We start from the raw sequence: 22,158 nt of genomic DNA, 5'->3' as shown, positions 1-22,158 counted from the left end.
GGAGATGCGATAAGGACTTTATAGTAAGGTCATCTAGTCTGCACCCCGTTTTTTTCTCCTCCGTGATTGCTGGGCGTCTAGCGGGATAACCGCGGATACCAGTTTTCGAGTCTTCGGTCTGACCCGGCCGGGGATTGGGCCCACAACCTACCGATCAAGAAGCCGGACGCATCACCATTACACAATCTCGCGCGGCATGTAGACAGCCGGCTAAAAGAAGAGTGCTTGGTAGTCCTATAGCTGGCGTCCCGTCCGCTAAAATTTAATCAAACAGGTCTCAAACGAAAGCTAGTGTCGCGCTGATTCCGAAAACACGAATTAATATGTTAACATGGCGATGGAATCACTCCGAAATAGCCGTCACGGCCGATTGTTCGGAGAGTTCGCAGAAAAAGGAGAATGTCTGGCGAACAAACAGAAGATGCTGGCCTCAGTGTTGTTGAAGAATTTAGACGATGCATGTTTCAAGCATAGGACAGATTTAAACTTGAAGCTGAAACTAGGTTTACCGGAATTCACCACTTAAATGATATATTTGGATTTTTGAATTCCCACGCGCTGCTGCGAAGCGAAAGTCACAATTTATTCACCAGCGCTTTTAGATGCACTTATGACGACGAGGTGGACTTTTTGGAGTTAGCTGCGAAAATTGTCATGCCTTATACCTCGAATTAGGGATCATATAAAGCAGAAGATTGCTAGCTTTTCGTACAAACCAATATGAGGCCTCTAGGACAGGGGTTCTCAACCTGGGATGCGCGCCCCCGTTCGGGGGGGGGGGCGTGAAAGCATCTTGAGGGGGCACGAAGAATCGGTCAAATGAATTATTTTCGCGCTATGCGCGATTTACCTGCAATTCACGCGTGTTTCTCTATATATAGACCCAGTTTCTTATTTTTGAATTTTCTCATCAACAGTCATAACCTTCCATGCCATCAAACAATCTGTTAGGGTTGCTAGCATCCCGGTTGGATCTTGTAATATGACGATACGAGAGCGCGGAATTTTTCACTATCCTAAAGGGGGGCGTGTCTAAAAAAAGTTGCGAACCACTGCTCTAGGACGAACACAAATTAAGTTATAATCATATGGAGTTGTTCAACTTGAGATTTTAACAGGGTTAAGAGGCTGGTGCGGAGCAGTGAAACCACGTTTGATCGTAGTGCAACAACGTTTGATGTTTTACAGTGGTTGTTTAATGCAAAGCTACTTGATTCGACACCGTATTTATGCTCGTGTCTGAAACTTTATCTGAACATTGGTGTTTCAACTGCGAGCTGTGTGAGGAGCTTCTCAAAGCTCAAACTGATTAAGTCTTATATATTTAGTTCTATCATGAATAGTGATCGGCTATCAGCTCCATCCATTCTGTCTATAGAAAGAGACTACGTTCAAAAACTTGAATTTGAGGGTATTATCGCTGCTTTTGCTTTGAGGCGGCCATTGATTTTCTATTTGTACAATACATTCGTTCGCTATTTCTTGTTTTTATTATTTTTGGCGTCATTAACGTCGAGACGGTGAGGCTGAGAAGCGGCATATTAGTTGCAATTATTCCTATTGACAAGATTACTTGAACATCAATCTATGTCGAAATTTGATGCGGTCTACCTAGGGGGGCGGCATTTTCAAGAGAGCCAGGGGCGGCAGCACATGCTGCTACGCCAGTGCTCGGAGGACGCCCTTTTGTCCTCTTTTTTTAGATTTTGTCCTCTTTTTTGAAAATTCAGGTCATATTTAGAGCAAAATGCGAGTGATATGCCGTAAATTAGCACAGCAATGACGCTCAAACGGTATTTTGAGCTCTGAGCGAAAAAAAGACCTTTTTTTAGTCAACCACTCGGCAATGTGGAGGAAGAAACGGTATTTTGGGCTCGCAACAGGAAAGTTGACCCTTTTTTTAGTTAACCGATCACAAAGTCGAAAAAGTTCACCGAATTTTGAAAATTCTTCTCCGGTTTCGCAAGTCTCAAATTTCTGAAAAAGTGTCCTCATTTTAGATTTCCAAAATATGGTAAGCCTCTTTTTTGAAAATTTAGGTCATATTTATAGCAATAGCGAAATGCGAGTTCCGGCTGGGCGAAAAGTTGACCTTTTTTTTTTAGTCAACCACCTAGCAATTTGGATGGAAAAACGGTATTTTGAGCCAGACTTGGACAACTAGAAAATTTTCAGCTTTTCTGAATTAGATTAGAATTAGAATTAGAGCTCCACAGTTTTTTTCAAACTAGATTAGAATTAGAATTAGAGCTGCACAGTTTTTCCAAATTAGATTAGAATTAGAATTAGAGCTACACAGCTTTTTCAAATTAGATTAGAATTAGAATTAGAGCTACTAAGCCTTTTCCAGATTAAATTAGAATTAGAATTAGAGCTATACTTAGTTCGCAAAAACTTGGAAATGGAATGAAATTGTATATGGGAAATGAATACAGCAAAATGCAGTTCACATCAAATCACAGTGCGTGGTGCAAAAGGCCGTGAGGCGATAGGCGCCACATATTTTTGTTTAATAAACAACAACAATAGTGCATTCCCATAAACATGAGAATGGTTAACTTCTGTACACCAAGCTTGGCTCGATTTTTACTATACTTTAATAAAATATTACTTTTTTTATGGTATCCATGGGCATCGCCCATGTTAGTCAGAATGGCAATGTACTAACGTAAAGTTTTAGAAACTAGAATGCTGTTCGCAGACTGCAAGCTACTCTAGCAGGCTATATTCGTCATAATATTTACTATGACTGCACGGTGTAAGTAATGCGATGGCGGCATGGCACTGGATTTCCCTGCGTAAGCGGGATATTCTTTTTAACTCACTGCAATAGTGCAATATGCCTCGGACAAAGAGGCATTTTCAGGAAAACAATAATTAGATTAGAACTAGAATTAGAGAATACGGACATTTCACAAATTAGATTAGAATTAGAATTAGAGCATGGAAGCATTTCACAAATTAGATTAGAATTAGATTACTGGCATTTCGCTCTAATTTAGTGAAATTAGACAACTAGAATTATCTAGTTGTCCAAGTCTGTTTTGAGCTCTGAGCGGGAAGTTGACCTTTTTTTTTAGTGTCAACCGATCACGAAGTGGGAAAAATTCAGCTTTTTGAGAATTCCCCGGTTTTGCAAGTCTCAAGTTTCTGAAAAAGTGTCCTCTTTTTAGATTTCCAAAATATGGTAAGCCTAATATTGGACCTATGGATTAGTTACACTAGACAACAGGTAAAGCACACTGTTCCTAAAGGCATTCAAAACTACTTTTACTGGTACTGAGGGCTCTGCATCAATGTGGTCACCTAATATATTACGGTTGGCTACATAGGACGCAGACAACTCACGCAAGTTTTGAATTAGCAACATGCTGTGAGATACGTGGGCTAAAATGCTATCATAGTCCGTGCCAAGCGAAGGGTCTATCTCACTGAACAAATCTAAGAACGTTTCAGTAAGATTTTCTGGGTGCGTCGTCGCTAGTGGACCGCGCGATAGTTCGTCAATTGAATGTGGCTCTTTGGCTGAAAAGGTAGGCCACCCCTGTCAGGGCCGGCCAAACCGTGGCCCGCGGGCCACATGTAGCCCGCGAAAAGGTTTTGAGTGGCCCGCGAGGTAATTTCTGAAATTTATAATATCATAAATAAATAAATTGCGTAGATTTTGAACTTGCAAGGCCAACCAAAAATTTGCTTAGTCTGGCCGCAATACTTGAGATGTGATGACTAAAAAATATCAGTTCCGACGCATTGACAGATCCATCAGCCATTCACATATTGGTATATCTTCGTACACTACAATAAAGCAGAATAATTTGTGATAGATTTATTTACACTACAATAAAGCAGAATAATTTGTGATAGATTTATTAAAGGTAAAAATTTTCTGCAAGCTTAGCGCAATATGTTTTCACTCGATTTCTCGTTTTAATATTGTTGCCATTTTGTGAAAATGGAAGAACATCTAATGTATCAGATTGAGTCTAACTATATTCGCGATTACGAGACAAAGTGTCGTGGTACATATGCGATCTTGCGTTTGCGCTCGCGTCGACTATGAAACCTAGGCACGAAATGATTGACGCATGTTGGTCGCAGCTTTCGATATCGACATGTCCATGCATCAAATAGCCCAGTCCTCGCAAACCTACCCCAACGATATACAGCAGACCCGCAATATAGTCAAGTGACAATATTATTGACGAATGAACTTCGAAATATTTTCGCGCTTAGCGCGGATAGTGGCCCGCGCAAAAGTTCGCCAATTGAATGTGGCCCTTTGGCAAAAAAGGTTGGCCAGCCATGCTTTACATTGAGGAACAAATAAGAGACATTCAACGATTTGCTCTTCAGGTCACACCCCGCTGTGTGTAGACAAAGCGTACAATGTAGGAATGTCTTTGCGACAATCACGGCCTATACGAGCTTGACTGTAACGAGAACAGATTCTACAGATTCTGCGGAATCAGCTATATTCATAGGCCCTATCTTTCTACATACGAAATCATCTAAAATGTCATACGCTAATTTTGCTAAACCAACTGCTAAAAATCTTTCCGGACGCCGACAAGCTAATAATTGGAACAGACGATGAAATTGCAATGCACAGCACGTTATTGAAAGCACTATCCGGTGCAGAACATATTCTATGCTTCAATCACTTGAATTTTTTTTTAGAGGATCACCTAATTAAGTTCGGGCATGTGAGTCTATTCGAAAGTCCATAATGGACGATTCTCACCGCTCTAGCGCCCCCTATCAAGGGATGGCGGTCGTCATTTCGCCTCCATAAGGATACCATTGTGTGCATATATATTGGCGTTGTTTTTCCTTTATGGCGACTCGTTACTGCGAATGCATGAGTTGTTGGTTATTGCAACACTAATGATACATAATTTTATGTCATTGCTAGCGAAATCCAGACCCTACTTCTTCATCATAGCTGTTTGAGAAGCCTTGACGTGGGACTGTATTTTTCCTCTGAACTGCTGCAAACATTGTCTTCCGATGTCACAAGTAACAGGAACTATTTAGTATTTACACAGTAATCTAAGAGTATGGAGCTAGTATTTTCTGAGTTGCTGACGGGTCTACCAGAGTTCAGTTTTGCCGATGTAGACAGGATTGCCTGCGAGTCGAGGGGTAGTGGAAATAACAAAGACAAAGGTTATAAATTATTCGCTGAATCTTACATAAGAGATTTTAGAGGTTTGTAGTAATTTTGACTAGCAGAGGTCCTTGATAGATTTATTCAAGCACTCAAATTATAGGCTCCTAACTGGCTTTGAGAATTAGACGTAATGACTTTGCAAGTATCATCAGTGATGAGGGGAACCGGCCGGTATCCCGGTACTTTAGGCGTTATATATTTGGTGTGCCAAGACAGTTCCTAGCGTCACACCGGTGTTCTGTGAGTTGTATCTTTTGTGTGCATGAGACACCATTTCCATATTGGGTGATGAGTTTGAGCATGTCGGTATCAGCACAGTGTTGAGCGATAGTACTTTGCAGGCGGTCTGATGTGTAGTTATATAATTCTAAATTCAATAATTTTTATTAGAATATTTATTGAATTATATGTTTTCAGCATGCCATGACACAGCAATGTTCTACGTGCAGGCGAAGAGCTATCATACTATGTCCAGAAACAGCCCTCTTCACAGCTTGAAATTAACCATCAATCGAGAACCAGGTCGAAAAATTTTAAATAGTTCTTGTACATGTCCTGCTGGTGAAGGATGTTGCAACCATATTTTTGCGTTACTTTATCAAGTTGCTCATTTTTCAACCCTCAAATGCCCTAAGGTCCCAAAAACAAAGAGCTGCACATCACAGCCACAGTCATGGCACAGGCCTCGTCAGGATGGGTTTATTTTTCCACCAATCCAAGAAGTAGTTGTTAAAAATCCCATTTCTCAGTCTGCTTCCGCAATCCACAGCACATTGCATAAAGCATGTGACGTAAGCCCGTGGCAAGATTTTTCTGAGTCAAATTTTTCTCCCTACTTTCCACAACTTCTCACCATTTTGCCAAACCCTTCTATTGATGTCCCCCTTGTCCCTTCCAGATTTGGAAATGTTCCCAAAGGTAGCATCCTCTCATACCAACAACCTCCATCCGCCGTTGATGTTTCAGAATATTTTCCTAATTTACCAATATCCAATTTGCACGATAATCTCGACCTTCCTCTCCCTTCTCTCAAGCAAGAAATTCTGCACCTATCGCTTAAAGTCACCCCATTTGATGCTAACATGGTCGAGAAGGATACTAGACTGCAAAGTGCCTCTGACTTGTGGCACCGCCTCCGAAAATTTAGACTAACGGCGTCCAACTTTGGACGCATATGCAAAAGACGAGGTGATCATGACAAACTATCCAGTGACCTTCTTAAGTCAGAGCATGTCATGACAAGTGCAATGAAACGGGGTCTAGAGTTAGAGAGTGAAGCTGCACAAGCATATATGGAACATTCAGATGTCACATGTTCGCCCTGTGGTCTAGTTATTTCACCAACCTATCCGTGGCTGGCTTGCAGTCCTGATAGAAAAGTGATTGACAATTTTGCAGATGATAAGTATGGCTTGGTTGAAATTAAATGCCCAACGAAGGAAATTAGTAATTTATCTTACATGCAGAGAGCACATGGCCACTATTTTCTCAAAGAGAATGACAATTACTTTTATCAGGTCATGGGCCAACTAGCTGTTACAGGACTGGCATGGTGTGATTTTGTGGTTTACACACCTTCAAAAAGGGTTTATATAAACCGTATTCATGCTGATGAGAATTTATTCAAAGAAATATTCTCGAAGCTGGAAGCATTTTATTTCCAATTTTTTTTGCCTCTCGCTGCGGTCAATGCTTGATATTGTCAAAACACAAATTTGTGCTGCAGTATTTTATGTTCCAGGTGCAGATGTGCGTCATCTACCAACCACAACGCCACGGACCTTCAATGATGGACGGGGATATTTCGAAATCTGATGGTCTCAAAAGCTAGAACTGTCACTGACACCTAGCCCATTTGCTGGATATGAAAGGGTCATGGCGACCCCGGAGATCTTTCATTTTCACCGGGTTTAAACTTTGTTCTCCATGGTGGTCACTGGTCACACATCCACCAAGCCGCTCACTCCCAGTTGTGTCCCGGATAGCTTTGCATAACTGGCTAGTTCCTAGCAAATGGCGGACAAATTGTCAATATATCTGATAATTTGTCAATATACAATACCGCACACGACTGTTGAATGCTATTTGTTGTTTATTGAACAGATAGGAAATGAGAGGATTATCGATCTAAAGCAGTGAATGAAATTTGCCTATACGTAGCCACTACACGTAGTATTGTATCCTCCCTTTGTTGTAGACAAGGTAGAGGATTTGTTACTGTACGCGTCGTCATTGAACCGTCATACATGTAATGACGTTTCTTATAGACCCTGCGATCAAATTTGCAATTAATGAGTTCCAATAGTTCTATAAAACATGCAAGGAAAATTTCAAAACAAAGGGCCCCTAAAGTTGGTGAGAAGACATGCCACACACCACAACTGATTCGCAGTACCAAAAAGAGTGAGTGGAAGGGGACGGCTGAAAAGCTGATTTTCTTTAACTCTCCGAATAGCACGTTCTACGTGGACTCTCAGCGAGGCAATTTCCTGCGTTCGATGAACCTGTCCTTCTGAAAACCGTCCTTCGGTATTTATAGGTGGCATGTTCAATCCAATGTTTCGGTCCTGCAAAAGTTTTTCAATATTAAATCCTTTGTCAGCCATCACCGAATCACCGGGTTCAAGTAGATCAAATAGGCCAGACCGTTTACATATCTCCTTGTCTGAAATGCTTCCAGAATAAAGCGAACTAACAAAAATGACAGGGCCATGTGGCGCAATACCAATCAAGCATTTACAAGTTACATAGTTCTTATAGTACGAAAAAAGTTCACTCTGAAGAAGCAAGGATGATGGTACCTGCACTCGTACTTCACAGCAGTCTATTATAACACGTGTGCTACCATAATTTCCGAATCTGAAGGACTGGGGCATATGTTCACTAATTTTCTCTCTACTCGCCCAAATCGGCAAGCTGCCAAGAGTAAAATATAAAAAATTTGCCCAAGTTATCGATAACCTGCTAACAGATGCAGTGGACAAGTTGAATCGAACACCAAGGTCTTTCACTCCAAAGCCTTGGCGAATCCGACAAAGAAATAAAAACAGTTCGTCTTGCAATGGCAGAGTTCTTGAATTAGCCTTTGCATTGAAATTCATCAGCTTACCACTTCTGACATCATCTTTAACAGCTGACCAAAGTTGATGAGATTATGTCAAAAAACTTCAAAAACACACTATAACTTGAAAATCCAGAATAATAACGAAACATATCATCGGATGCCTTGAATCGTTCAATACCAAATGTGCACAAACTTAGCTTTTCCAGTTCTTCACTTAAATCCACAATTCTTTCCTTTGCTTTGGACAACTTTTCGAAGAGGGGCAAATCTTCTTCACAGTACGTGTGATCCGGCAATGGCTGTTGTAGATATGGAATCTGATGGTCGACGGTACTTGGACCAGGAATTTCTTCTGGAGTGTGATGTCCACTACAAATACATTTAGATGCATTAATAACATGCATGTGACAGAAATGAAAACATTCATAGTTACGGTATCTATACGATCAACTAAAAATGGCAGTTATTGAGCTCGGGATTTTGCTGCACTTATCATAATAACCAGAAATACTTTCACGCGATTCCAGAATGGCCAAGCACACATTGCATCTTTTTTCTGATAATGAGTTGTGCAAGTAATATTTTTGGCTGCACTAAACTCTACATATTGCTAGCAAGGCAGTATTATGTAGTGATAGGTTACTCTCCCTTCCACCCCATTGATATATGTGCCGAGTTCGTGAAATAGTTTTGAATAATATTGGAATCTCTCACACATAAAAGACCTATCTACTGTGTACCGGTCTTTGTTAAGAAATGAAAGTAATTTGTAGCACAATATCATGTCAGTATACATTGACCTCACATCTGATGCCTGTGCAACACCCTTCTTGATGGTGGTGTTGACTTCGTCCACTTGAATATCCCAGGAACAGCTCCGATCTTCAAATAGTGACGTCCTCCAGACTTTAGTCTATAATCCTCGTCATTAAAATGCTGCCCACAAACACGTTTATCTACAGAAAAGTCAATAGCAACATTATCACGATAGAACAGGAGAGAGTATAATCGGATTGAAACAATTCAGGTTATTTACTCACTTTGAAATTCGGCCCGATTTCACGTCTAATTCTTTGTATCCATTTCTTCCTAATTTCTTCTTTCACGGGAAACCTATGAAAAGATAAATTAATGGTCTTTCTCGAGTCATTGTTGCATTTTGGAATACAACAATGATAATGTGATCCTGTCACAGTCCACGATCCCGCATCTGCATTCATGTCTGTTATCTCACAGGCAATAACGTATAGTAATAGATTGTTTATCGTAAAAGTTCTTTGCAAGAAATCAACCTGTCCATATTAAACATAAAACTGTATTACAGGAATAAAATCACTAATATAAATTACGTAAATATATCCGTTATGACCAGCCATTTTACACATACATTAAATCTTAGAAGTCAAGCTGATATGCCATGACGCTCTTGTCTTCAGGTGAGTTGTCACAAACCAGTACCGAAAAACTTCGTAAAACGGCTGTTTTTCGCTAAAAAAAGATTCCATGCTAATAACAAGCATGCTATTTATCTTAATTTAGCATCGATACCCTGAACTGCATCATATCGACAACCCACGAAGATAAATAGCGAAACCAACTCCAAAACTGCCATCTGCGCGCACGAAGCAAGATTCTCCGACCGCCATCCCTTGACTATAGTGGTGGCGCTCGTTAGCAAAAATGAAAATCGTCCATTAAGAGCGTAACGAGTCTATTGAAGTCATCGTGCCTTGCCACGTTCTCGTCACGAGAGAAGGCTCGCTGTAAAGTCTGGGCACAAAACAAGACACTGCGCTCCCGCAATGCTGCTGCAGAGAGATTTTTCACCACAAATTATGTGGAAACTGCAAATTAATGTGGAAACTGCAAATTTTATGATTAAAGTTGAAACTCAGTGGAAAAAACATTCAAAAGTGTCGGACTTGATCCTAGTATTGTGCGATTTAGTGACAAGCATGTTCTTAGACCTTCGACGATAATTTTATAAAGCTGGATTGTATCGGCTTAAGGGGTAGTTTTCAAAGTATCAGATGGGTTTGTATGAATGGGATACTAAATCAGAAAAAGAAAAAAGATTGATATTTGATAGATTCCTATGAGAGCCCATCATGCGTCATAAGAAATGTCAGACATCATCTGATGGAAAGTTGCTGGTAACAGTGCCCGAAAAAACGCGGGGAAAAAGTCAGGTCATGCCGGCCGAAAACGCAAGACAAAACTGAGGACATTTCTGTGAAACCTTTTACTCCTTATTATTATATTCTTTATTCACAGTAAAACTGGTAGACACACACATAAGCCGGGGAGCAACCTGCCCCCAAAGGAAAATGGCGGGATTGGAGTAAATTTTTAAAATTTCAGTAATACATTCAAATTGTTGTTCCTATGCAATACACGGATAAGTCGGATTACAGAATTGCAGCAGATGAGGAATTGGCAAGGGTTACAGTGCAGAGGTAGAGATGATTGACGATGAAGAATCGAAATTACAGAAATTATGCTGTGATTCACAAGTGTAATTTTAGTCCAGTGGTGCATTCAAGCAAGGCCTTCCGAAGAATGTGCACAGTGCCCAATAATGTCATCTTTTGGATCATGTCGAATCGAACGTTACCAGGAATATGTCTCAGGAGTTTTTTGCTCACGACCCCTGTAGCGCCAATGACTATCGGTACAATGTTTATTTTGCATCCCCACATTTTTCATTTGGTTATTCAGGTCCGTATCGGATTTCGCATACAGTTTCAGATCATCCATGAACAAAAGGTGATGAATCTTTCGACCCTCAGAATTTGCTGCTTTTTTCACCACGTATCCTGTTTCATTTTTTCTCAGCAACTCACTGAGTGGAGCTAAGCTGAGGCAGAATAGAAGTGGTGAGAATGAGTCGCCTTGGAAGATACCATTGCATATCTGAATTGTACAGGTTTCTGTTTCACCTTGGTCATGTATGCCAATTTTTCATAGAATTTTCAGTAAATCTGATGATGATCGGATTCATTTTGTACATACGCATTGTTTTCAGTATCCATGTGCGAGGGAGTGAATAGAAAGCTTTTTGTAGTCTATCCATGCCATGCTGAGGTTAGTGTGTCTCCTCTTGCAGTTTTCAAGAATTCTTTTGTCAAGGAGCAGGTGGTCCTTACAGCCAAGGGCGCCATCCTTGCATCCTTTATGCTCAGACGGAAGAAGGTTTTCTAGGTGTTAATAGCTTCGTTTTGCCAGGATTTTTGTCAGTGTTTTGTACATGATTGTCAGGCATGTTATCGGCCTGTAGTTCTTGGGGTCCCTGGTGTTTTCATTTTTTTTGGAATAAGATAGGTGATCCGCTGTGTGAACCAGGCTGGGATCTCACGCGAGTTGGTTGAGGATGAAAGCTCGTTGTAGGTCGGCGCTAGGTAATTATGTGTTGCAGTTAGTGTTTTTAGCCAAAAGTTTTTGATCTGGTCAGGACCACCTGCTTTCCAGTTCAGTGAACTTTTTAGGGCCTCCTTGATTTCTTGTTTTGTGGTTTCTGACCATTGTTGTTCTGGTGTTTGTAGGTGGTCGGTGTGGAGGTCTTGCATTTGAGTTGTGCAATTTTTTGGTCTTCCAAAATTCCACTTCTGCAGTGGCTTGGTATTTTGCTGCTGGTAATTTTGTGATTTGACTTTTGTTTCATCATTCGGAAAAAATGGCCAGGTTTGCGAGCAAATAACAAGTTTTGGCGATATTGTGTTTCTCGTTTTTTATATCGTCTCAATCGTTATGCTTTGGCGCATATTCTTATTTTCAATTCTTCTTGCAACATTGTCACTTTTTCTGTAGTTTGGTTTGGTGCTCCAGTTCTATTCTTTTTACTTTATTACTTTGCGGGAAACATTTCCTTTTAGTTCTGAGAGTATCGCAACATCACACCTTAGTTTTGCAATCTTGTTTTCAAGTTGCCAAGCTGGCGTATGGATTCCCCTTTTTTTGTTGACAGGTCTTGGTATTTTGCAGTGCCTTTCTGAGATAGCTGCCGCGGTGCTGTAATTGTAGTTGTTGATTATTTGTCAAGGGAGATTGTGGTCTTTCTCCTTGTTTGCCTTGTCATTTCGAATTGCAGGTAGTATGGCTTCTGTCAAAATTTTGTTCGCTACTGCAATATCAGTTTTCAGTTTCTTTGTAGTTTGTAGGTCAGGTAAATTCTCTTTGTAGTTTGTAGGTCAGGTAAATTCACTCTGTCATTTATATCCAATGTGGAGTTCATTCGGTCGATAATATTCCGTGTCCATGTCATCATCGTTAGGTGATGTAGTTCATTCGGGTGCCCGATGGTGTTTTCTACCTCTGCGATATTCAGATCGTCAAGTGGTTGTTGCGGATACAGGTCATCTTGGTCGTATTGAAGTTAATTGCTTTTGTTACAAACTTCGCTCTCGATTTCTGCGAGTTCTTGTTCTGATAATTTTTTGATTACACAGCGTCTCATAGTTGCCAGGGCAAATTTTATTGACATGTCAAAACTGGTTCAAGTGGAAGTAAAAAATGGACTGGTTCAAGTGGAAGTTACAAAGGACCGCATCTGAAAAGTACTCGACTGGTTCAAAAAAAGTAAAGTATAATATGTTGAAAGTTTCCGCAGGTAATCGGATGTGACAGCGGTGAGCGGCATAACATTATTTGGTAAAGAGAAGTACTAAAAAAGTGCAATATGTATTTATCTGGTGAATACTTTGCGACTGATAACTGGCACGGCCTTCATAACTATCAGCCCACCCTGAGTGGAAAATAATCCGCGTGTCCACATTACTCCATCTCCTGTCTCCATCTCCATCTCTTGTGTTGTATTTCAAATTGGTCCATGATACTGTGTCTTATTTTTCCTTTCGTTCGTTAGTTTATTTTAATTTTCTTCTTTTTCATTAGTTATCGACTGTGAAAATTGCTCCTGTCTCGGGTGGCTCGGCTCTGAAGACTATGTCATATCGAGCCTCCCGTCTACCTTGCGTGTCGCATTTCACTGTTACATTTTTGTAGTGTTATGTTGATATGTAATGTATACGAATAAAGATTCTTTCTCTCTCTCTCTCTCTCTATTGAAGAATCAGTCAAACAATGGAAATTGCATGTTATAAGCAAGTCGAAACTTTCAGATTTAAATATATTCCAAGGACCAAGCCTGAGTAGTAGAGATAAGACACCTATATAAAATTCTAATATAAATAGGATATTCGTAATCTGAAATATTTGTAGAAATCGCATTACAAAGTTTGACGTCAAAGATTTTAATTATAGAAGTAGGCTGGCTTGTTGCTTATATACAATTGTCACAGATAAATGTTACTACACCTCTCTCAGACACCAGCACATATATCATGTTACCATGCATCACAAATTTCACATTGAATCCAACCGTCATTCTCCTCATCATAAAAATTACCACCACATGCACCACAATTGTTTTCTGAACTTACACATGCACTAACTGCAGTAATACTAGCGCAACGATTTTTCTCAACTTGCTTGACTGGATGGACTGGTTTTGTTGATTGAGCCCTCTCCAAGGCACGGATTGAGCCCTCCCTCTCCAAGGCACGAAGTTCATTTCTGTATGTCTGACCTGTTGATACTCGAATTCATCGACTTCTTTCTTGTTTTTCTTTTCTGAGTGAAGACTGGTTTGGGATCTGCTACCCAGTGGTGGCTTTTGAGGTGGGCGGTCGGAGGGGACCCCCTCCTCGGATTACGCGCTTTTTTCCAACTATTTCTCCGGTTTACGCGCCGTTTACCAACTATTTATCCGGTTTATGCGCTTTTTTCCAACTATTACCATTTTCTAAATAACCGTGGAAATCCTTGTATCCATGAAGAATACGGTACAGTACCGTAAAAAGGCGTGAATCATAATTCTCATTTTTCGAATAACCGTGAAAATCCATGCAGCCATGTAGAATATGGTCCCGTAAACAGTTGTCGATCATTAAATCCTGCACGCTTTGTACGAGCTTACTTAGGTTTCATGGGGTGGGGCCCTCCTACATTTACTCAATTCTTGGTTATCATTTTGCGAATGACCGTGAAAATATATATACACATGTAGAATATGGTACAGTAAACTGTTGTTGATCATTAAATTCTGCACGCGTTGTGCGAGATTACTTCAATTTATGAAGGGGCCCATACATTTACGCAATTTTTGGTTATCATTTTGCGAATAACCGTGAAAATGCATGCAGGCCTACCCATGTAGAATATGGTACTGTAAACAGTTGTCGGTAATTAAATTTCTGCACACGTTATGAGAGCTTCCTTCTGTTTTATGAGGGGGGCCCCTGCTACATTTATGAAATTTATAGTTATTGTTTTGCGAATAACCGTGAAAATATATGTACCCATGTAAAATATGGTACCGTGAACGGTTGTCGATCATCAAATTGGGTATTTGTGTGAGAGACGCGATCGCATCCGCTAACGTAAAATTTCGTCGTGAATGATTATCACTTCCAGTATATTTTTGAATAATATTCAACACCTTTTTCTCAGTGCTATAAAATTAGTGCTATAAAATTACAATAACATTCACAAGAAACTACTACAGTGTATACAGGAAGTATATATTTTCAGTAATAGGCTGATCTCATTCATTTTCAATAATAGGCTAACTCCATGTCAGTAGCCCTAAAACAATTTAATGGTTTATATCAGTTTTTAGATTTGACAGAAATTTGGATCAAGTGATTTTGATATACATCCGAGTGGCCTAGGCCTACATCACAATTTCAAGTTTTTGAATTCAATATCCAGCTTTTCAACCCAGCGCATGATAGAAAACAAGCTTTTCCGGCTCATTCAATCGTAAAATTGATAGGATTTTTGGTAGGACCGTACATGAGCTTTCTTGTAGAAGTTGATCTAATATATCATTAAAGTTACAATTTAGCTTTTTTGTGTACGGCACTCAAGTTTAAAAAGTCATTTCTAATGAAAATCATTAGAGTATCCCTCTCATTTCCGTCAACTTGAAAATTTTCATGACTAGTCATCATATAATAGCTATTCATAAAAATGCTGAAAAATTAGTTTTAGACTTGTGACAGCAATGTATGTTGTAGGCAGAAGTAGGCGATTTGGATGTTTAGTTCCTCTTAAAACTAGCGTTCGAAATTTTCGTGTGGACAGTGTTGCGCCAACAATATTTGAATTTGACGCTGTGTATCACTTGATTTTGAAAATTATTATGAACCTAGTTTTGACCCCTTACCTCATTTTATCGTCAGGTTCAAGAGCTTATTCTATTCTATCCTTAGGCGTTTAGACGAGGTTTTCTGGTTAAGCTGTTTTATGACCGGTACCATTGCAAAGATTCATTGTAATATTTACCATAAACATGCAGCTGTCTTGGTTAGGTAACTTCTGGGACAAGTGGTGATTTGTAATATACCTGTATTTGTTCTTTTCTGTAGGTATTTTTGCTATGTTAGCTGTTAGCTTTCACTGCACAAATATAGTCCATGAGTTAATCCTTGAGTGATCCGGTAATAATTCTTGATGATCGTAAACTCCTCTTGGTCGAGTCATCTTGTCAAAGAAGGGAAGTCATTGCCCTTCTGAGTATTCATGAATCATGATGTCTCGACTGCTTCGGTAAGTTTACACCAAGCCAATATCATTTTGTACCCATATGATAGTTTCCATTTAGTTGTTCTTTTTTACTTTTAGCGTTTCCATTTAGTTGTTCTTTTTTACTTTTAGTGTCATAACTTTTAGCGTTTCCATTTAGTTGTTCTTTTTTACTTTTAGTGTCATATTTGCTATCATCATTTTGATTTCTACTTTTTTGAAGAACTAAATGCATCAATTCAATTGTCCGGTCATAGTAGTTTCTTCATTCATTGGAAGTTTCAATTCTATGGATGTGTTCTATAAACTTCATTGTTTGGTTACCTTAGTGATTGATTAGCTCTTGGTCCTCATTCAGGGTTGTAACCGAGTCAAATATCAATTCTGCTTTTATATTTTGATCTGAGCTTAGTCGAGTCACCTAAATATCACGATTCGAGTCATTGGAATCCTGCCATCGTTTCCTTGAAAATGTATGAACTTTTTTTTTTTTAGTTTCCATTGCCACTGTATTTGTGATTACTTTCACGCATGAAAATCTCATCTTGAACTTGAATGACACAGTTGGTAGTGTACATTGTGATTGATTTTATAATAAATAGTTACATACAGCATCGACATTCCGTATAGTATCACATAGACATGCAATATATAATAGTTGTATGTAGAGGGAATGGGGTCTGGGGGGCGGAGCCCCCAGAAGCTGCGTTTATATATATATGGGGGCCCCCTGGAAGTTTCGCCCAGCCCCCCCCCCCAATCCTAGGGCCACCACTGCTGCTACCAAAACCCTATTGAACCAGCTTCAGGTCGTTCAGAACAAAGCATTAAGAGCTATTGCTCGAATACCACTCTATAGTCGACTACATCCGTACTACAAAAAGTTGCGTATTCTTAAAATTAGTGATATCTATATCTTTGAACTAAAATTAGTGATATCTATATCTTTGAACTAGACAAAGTAATGTATAAAATTAACCAGCTGCAAGTCCCCTTATAAACCAGCTGCAAGTCCCCGTATCTCTACAGAACTATTTTCAATACTGTAGAGATGGCCTGCCGCAAGGGCCAACTTATTCATGTCCCACTCTGATAGAGGTTTCCCTCCATTTAAACGAGCAGGGATTGATGTATGGAACAAGCAGATTCCGCCACAACTAAAAAAACCCAACTATAATTCCTTCAAGACGGATGTTGGACTCTCTTCTGAGCAAATACTAGTCAATGCTTGTCCACTGTCCATTATCAGTTATAAATCCTTGACCTACTTGTTCTTTTTTGCACATTGATTGTTACTGTCTGCAACTATGTGTTTCATATATTCTTTGTTATTGCTGCTATTGCTATTTGTAAGATACATTCCGTATTAGCTTACCCTGGTATGAGGGTAAGCTATTACGTTATGAGGTTATCTCATTTAAATAACCATTTTACCCTGGTTCCGGCTGACACGAAGATCGTCATGATCATATCGCCGGTACCAGTCAATACCGATAAACCACTATTTGTGTTTTTGTTGAATATTGCATATTTATATGAGTTCTATTTATTTTGGCGTCATCGGTAAACGAAATAAATCTCTCTCTCTGGTAATATATTCCGAAATGAACTAGGAAGTGTGGTGTTATGATATGCTTGATTGATCATGCGATGGGGTCCGGATTGTTTTGATGACAGACAAGCATGTGGTCTGGGAGAATACACTTCGAATCGGACTTGTAAAAGTATCTGTCTAAGTAGACAGCTAGAAGCTTAGTGATAATACTACATGGTGGCAGCGGTGGGATTCGAACCCACGCCATCGAAATGACTAATGACTAATGACTAATGAGGCGTAACCGAAAACACTTACGGAAGTACAACCCTCCGGAGGAACCCAAACCATCTGTTCCGCATCAGAATAAACCGGTTGAATATTGTCTTGTAGCGTCGAAGAAACCAGGACACCATCAAGAAGCCAACGGTTCAACTGAACCTACCGGAGGGAATCCCGCGAGACGATCCTCGAGAATTAGAAATCCGCCACAACGATTTATTGAGCAATATTGATCACACACAGGTTTCAAGATCAGGGGCTGAATAATCCCCTAACCTGTTGTACACCTTGGGAGTAGTCTACCTCCCTGGTGACTCTGTCTGTTAAGTGCAAATGCCCTGCTCTTGCTAACCTTGCAGGGGTAGTGTCAACTGGTATATATTGTTATCGCTGCGTCACCTTGTATATATTGTTATCGCTGCTGTATCGTGACTTGTATATAATGTAAGTAGTGTTGATGTCTCTTCCCCTAAAAAAGGGAGATGTGGTGTTATGATATGCTTGATTGATCATGCGATGGGGTCCGGATTGTTTTGATGACAGACAAGCATGTGGTCTGGGAGAATACACTTCGAATCGGACTTGTAAAAGTATCTGTCTAAGTAGACAGCTAGAAGCTTAGTGATAATACTACAGGAAGAAAATTTTCTACGTGACATTAAAGATTAGTGCCAAACAATATCATTGCACTCTGTGACAACGGTAAGGGTTGATTACGACATCACAAATGTGTCTTTTTTGCTAACATGCGTTGTTCTTTACTACATATTGCCCATCTGCATACTACATATTGCCCATCTGCATCATATTCATGGTCCAATGAACGAGCTGAGATGGTCTTGCCATCTGTGGGTGGTATTGTCATTTACCCGTATTTTACGTGCTTATTATTGGTTCATTTCCCTTTTTCGGTTGGTAATTTCAGTGTGTAAAGTACTCTATTTTTATTTTAATCTCACCGTCGTTTAACGTGTCTTATTTTAATCTCACCATCGTAACATGTCTATTTATATGAAGTGGACTAATTTTGCAGCTAATCCACGTCATATATATTTTTCGTTTACTGGCGATGTCTTCATCCATAGTCCATAGGCCCTTGTCAAGATAAAAACAAGTGGAAAAGACATCCCCGGCTCTTCGGGCATACCTGGAACACGATTTTTGGTCATGTAGGTGTGACGAAATTAGTCACCGTAAACTTATTACTTCAAAAGTGGCCGAAATTTCAATTTCCCTGACCTCGGCTTCTACTGGCTGGAATTGAGTCAAATTTGGTGAGCAACGTTTTTTTTTTAGGTAACCTTACGATTTTACAACCAAGCCGATGAAATTTGAAAGAAAAAAGTTCTTGAACACCCCTACTATTCAGTTCAGATATATCATTCAACAACAGTGGTAACTGCATTGTTTCATAGGAACGCCCGGCAATCCGTGGAAAGTGAAAATAAGCCATGACAGTGTCGCACCTTGAATGGCAAAAAGCTGCAGGTCATCAAATTCTCTCTTGAATACCGAACACCGGAAAGGCACTCATAATAAATAAAAGACCCTTGGAAAAGTATGAACTGAATGCAGCTCAAACTTCACTGGAAAAGATACTTTGAAGAGTCCTTCGGCATGATCGAAAATTCTAGTAGCAATTGCATGATACACTTCATTTGCATGTTCGGAATACACTTGGTGACTTGCGTGAAATCTGTCGGAAAGTGGGAATCAAGACACGGGAAGCAATAAAGACACGGGAAGCAAAGGAGAGATCAATAAGATAAATTGCCAAGAGCATTTCCGAATGTGGTGGTAAACTTTCTATACTTGACTCCAGACGTCTGGAGCACCTTAACTAATATATATATTTAAGCGGGCAACAAGTTTATTGTAAGCAGCACTTGAGCGAACTGATCAAAAGCACAATCAACGGCTTTATATATAAAGCGACGTGAAAATAAAAGAAAGCATGGTGCGCTTCGATGACCGCAGTGGTGGTGTCGCCACAGAGCCCCCTCCAGAAGCGGGCAGTTCAGGCCTGGTAACGTTGTGGAGGCCGAGGTTTTGCCTTGGCAGTGAGGCAAAGGGCCCACCAGATCAATGTTTATATGGCTGAAGCGCGCTGAGGGTGTTGGGTAATCTTGAACCGGCGAAGAGACATGCTGATGTATTTTTGAACGCTGGCACGCCAGGCATTGCTTGGCCCACAACCCCACTTCTGTCTGCATACCGTGCCAAACGAATTTCGAGCTCACAACGAGTTTTTTCGTTATGCGAATGGACGGGTGTGACAAACCGTGGATTGTTTCGAAAACTTTCCTTCTCCAAGGTTTGGGAACCATGAGACGAGGTTGTCCGCAGGAGATATCGCATAGCAGCTTCTTTCAACCCCGTCTGGGCAGCGTTTTTTAGACCAAATGGCATGCGAAGGAACTCGAATAGTCCAAAAGGTGTGATAACCGCGGTTTTGTGAATGTTGGCGGGTGCTACCGGGACTTGGTGGTATCCTCTGACGAGGACCACTTTCGAAAATATGTGACTCCCCGCTAAGCGAGCGGTGAAGTCGTGAATAATGCGGAATGGAGTAACGGTCTGGTGTTGTTGCAACGCTTAGACGCCGATAGTCCCCGCAGGGCCGCCAGCCCCCGGATGACTTCGGAACCATGTGTAAAGGTGACGACCAAGGACTGGATGATCTCCGGACAATTCCCAAACTTATCATTCGTTGGAACTCCGCTTTGGCAATAGCTAATCTGTCTGGTGGAAGACGTCTTGCCCGTGCGTGCACTGGCTGTCCTGAAGTCACTATGTGGTGTTCTACTTCCATGTCTCGTTGACGACGAAGAGAACTTGGGCACCGACAGTTGGGGGTGCGTGGCAAGGATCTTGTCATACGGAGAAGCTATCGTGTTCAGCTGTGGTGCAGGCTGAGCGTACCTGCTCACTGGGTAGGTTTTGCGCTGATTTGGGTTGATAAGAAGCTGCTTATGCATGTCGATCAGCAAATGATGGGCGCGCAGGAAGTCGGCTCCGATGAGTGGTCGAGAGACGTCGGCCAGGATAAACTTCCAAGTGAATGTCCCCGCGGGGATGTTGAGCGTCACGTTTCTGTGACCGCATGTGGTTATTATGCTGCCATTAGCTGCTTGCAACGGAGCGCGTTTCTCGTTGAATCGGCGTTCGTAGTTCGTAGGCGGTAGTGCACTAACTTCCGCGCCGGTGTCTATGAGGAAATTTTTCCGGGAGACGAGATCGTGCACTAAAAAAAAGGCTAGAATGTTGACCGGTTGCTCCAGCCATCAAGGGCAACCGGCCATAGTGTTTCCCTGATGTGAACAAGGAGAGCATTTACGTGCTTTGTCGCCGAAAGTCTTGTGATAGTACCGCATGTCCGCATAAGTACTGCTGCTATCTGCATCAACTTGTTTTATGCGCTTTTTTGATATGTCAATCGCATATTCTTCGTGTGTGCTACTTGCGTGCCGTAGCAAGTCGGCTCGCTTGGCCAACTCCCTAGGATTTGTGATATTTTGCTCGACGGGTGCGAGTCGAATACCCCCGTGCATATGCAAGAAGAGGTGTTCGAATAGTAAACACGGTTGATGATCACCTAGTAAAGAGAGCATCTCGTCCATGAGTGCGGAAGGCTTACGATTGCTCGAACGCGGGATGCTAAATAGCCTCGCTGCGCGCTCTTGTCGTGGAATGTCGAAAGTGTCAAGAAGGCGTTCTTTTATTGCTGTGTATTTGTTCTCCTGTGGAGGCTGCTCTAAAATATCGACGAGTCGACTTGCTGTTTCTTGGTCTAATGCGGAGACCACGTAGTGGAACTTTGGGAACTAGTGCACTATACACCAACATTACCCGTTCATGGTGATCACTTTATTGACTAAGTATTTTTACACGTCAACCTTTTTCTTTTATAATTCTCTCGAATTATCATTTCATGACTCAGCATATTTCTAGTTACGAGGTTTCAGTTTTTTCCGTTTACTCCCATTACGTAAAATAATTCACTTGATACCTATTATAAACGATGCACTGCCATTGATTTATGCTTCGTTACATACCTATCTTACCATGACTCACAGTTTTTTTTTTTTTTTTTTTTTTTTTTTTTTTTTTTTTTTTGCTCACGCCCATTACGTGAAATACGGAGTGCTTGGGACATCACAAACGATGCGCCAAAGGATTTGTTTTGTACGCACGATACCTATCACCATTTTTCTTAACGATTTACCAAAATGATAACGTTACACTTCAGTACTTCCCTATAACAATCTATGAAGATCCCGTATTTACATCTAAATCTTAAACACCAATTCTTACCTTCGGATTTATTCATTCTCCGTTGTGTTCCGTATTACTCTTATCGCCATCCATTGACTTGTTCCGTTACGTCTCCTCGTGTTTCTCAGAAGATTCAAGGTTCTACGTCGACGACACCTTATACAACCTACCCATAACGCTATCGACAGAGCAACCAACCCTGTTACCACCATTATTACAACCACTGGTTCCACGATAGGTATCAGTTTC

General features: G+C 40.7%; 1 protein-coding gene and 2 long non-coding RNA genes across 4 annotated transcripts in view; 2 read left to right on the top strand and 1 right to left on the bottom strand.

Annotated features, from left to right (window-relative positions):
• Positions 1-22,158, bottom strand: part of LOC145452817 (kynurenine--oxoglutarate transaminase 3-like) — a 151,520-nt gene that overhangs the window by 115,576 nt on the left and 13,786 nt on the right. The gene's annotated exons all lie outside the window — the stretch shown is intronic.
• LOC145452842 (uncharacterized) lies at positions 4,732-7,241 on the top strand. The gene is made up of 2 exons (XR_013919553.1): positions 4,732-5,208; positions 5,588-7,241. It is a non-coding gene; the product is annotated as an uncharacterized LOC145452842 (long non-coding RNA).
• Positions 10,934-11,241, top strand: LOC145452841 (uncharacterized). Its single transcript, XR_013919552.1, has 2 exons — positions 10,934-11,000; positions 11,070-11,241. It is a non-coding gene; the product is annotated as an uncharacterized LOC145452841 (long non-coding RNA).

The sequence above is a fragment of the Botryllus schlosseri genome, chromosome 12 (genome assembly GCF_051294905.1).
Source record: "Botryllus schlosseri isolate E-star chromosome 12, Bs_hap1, whole genome shotgun sequence".
NCBI lineage: Eukaryota > Metazoa > Chordata > Ascidiacea > Stolidobranchia > Styelidae > Botryllus > Botryllus schlosseri.
Note: the sequence above shows the minus strand (reverse complement) of the source record. Positions and strands in the feature narration are given on the sequence as shown.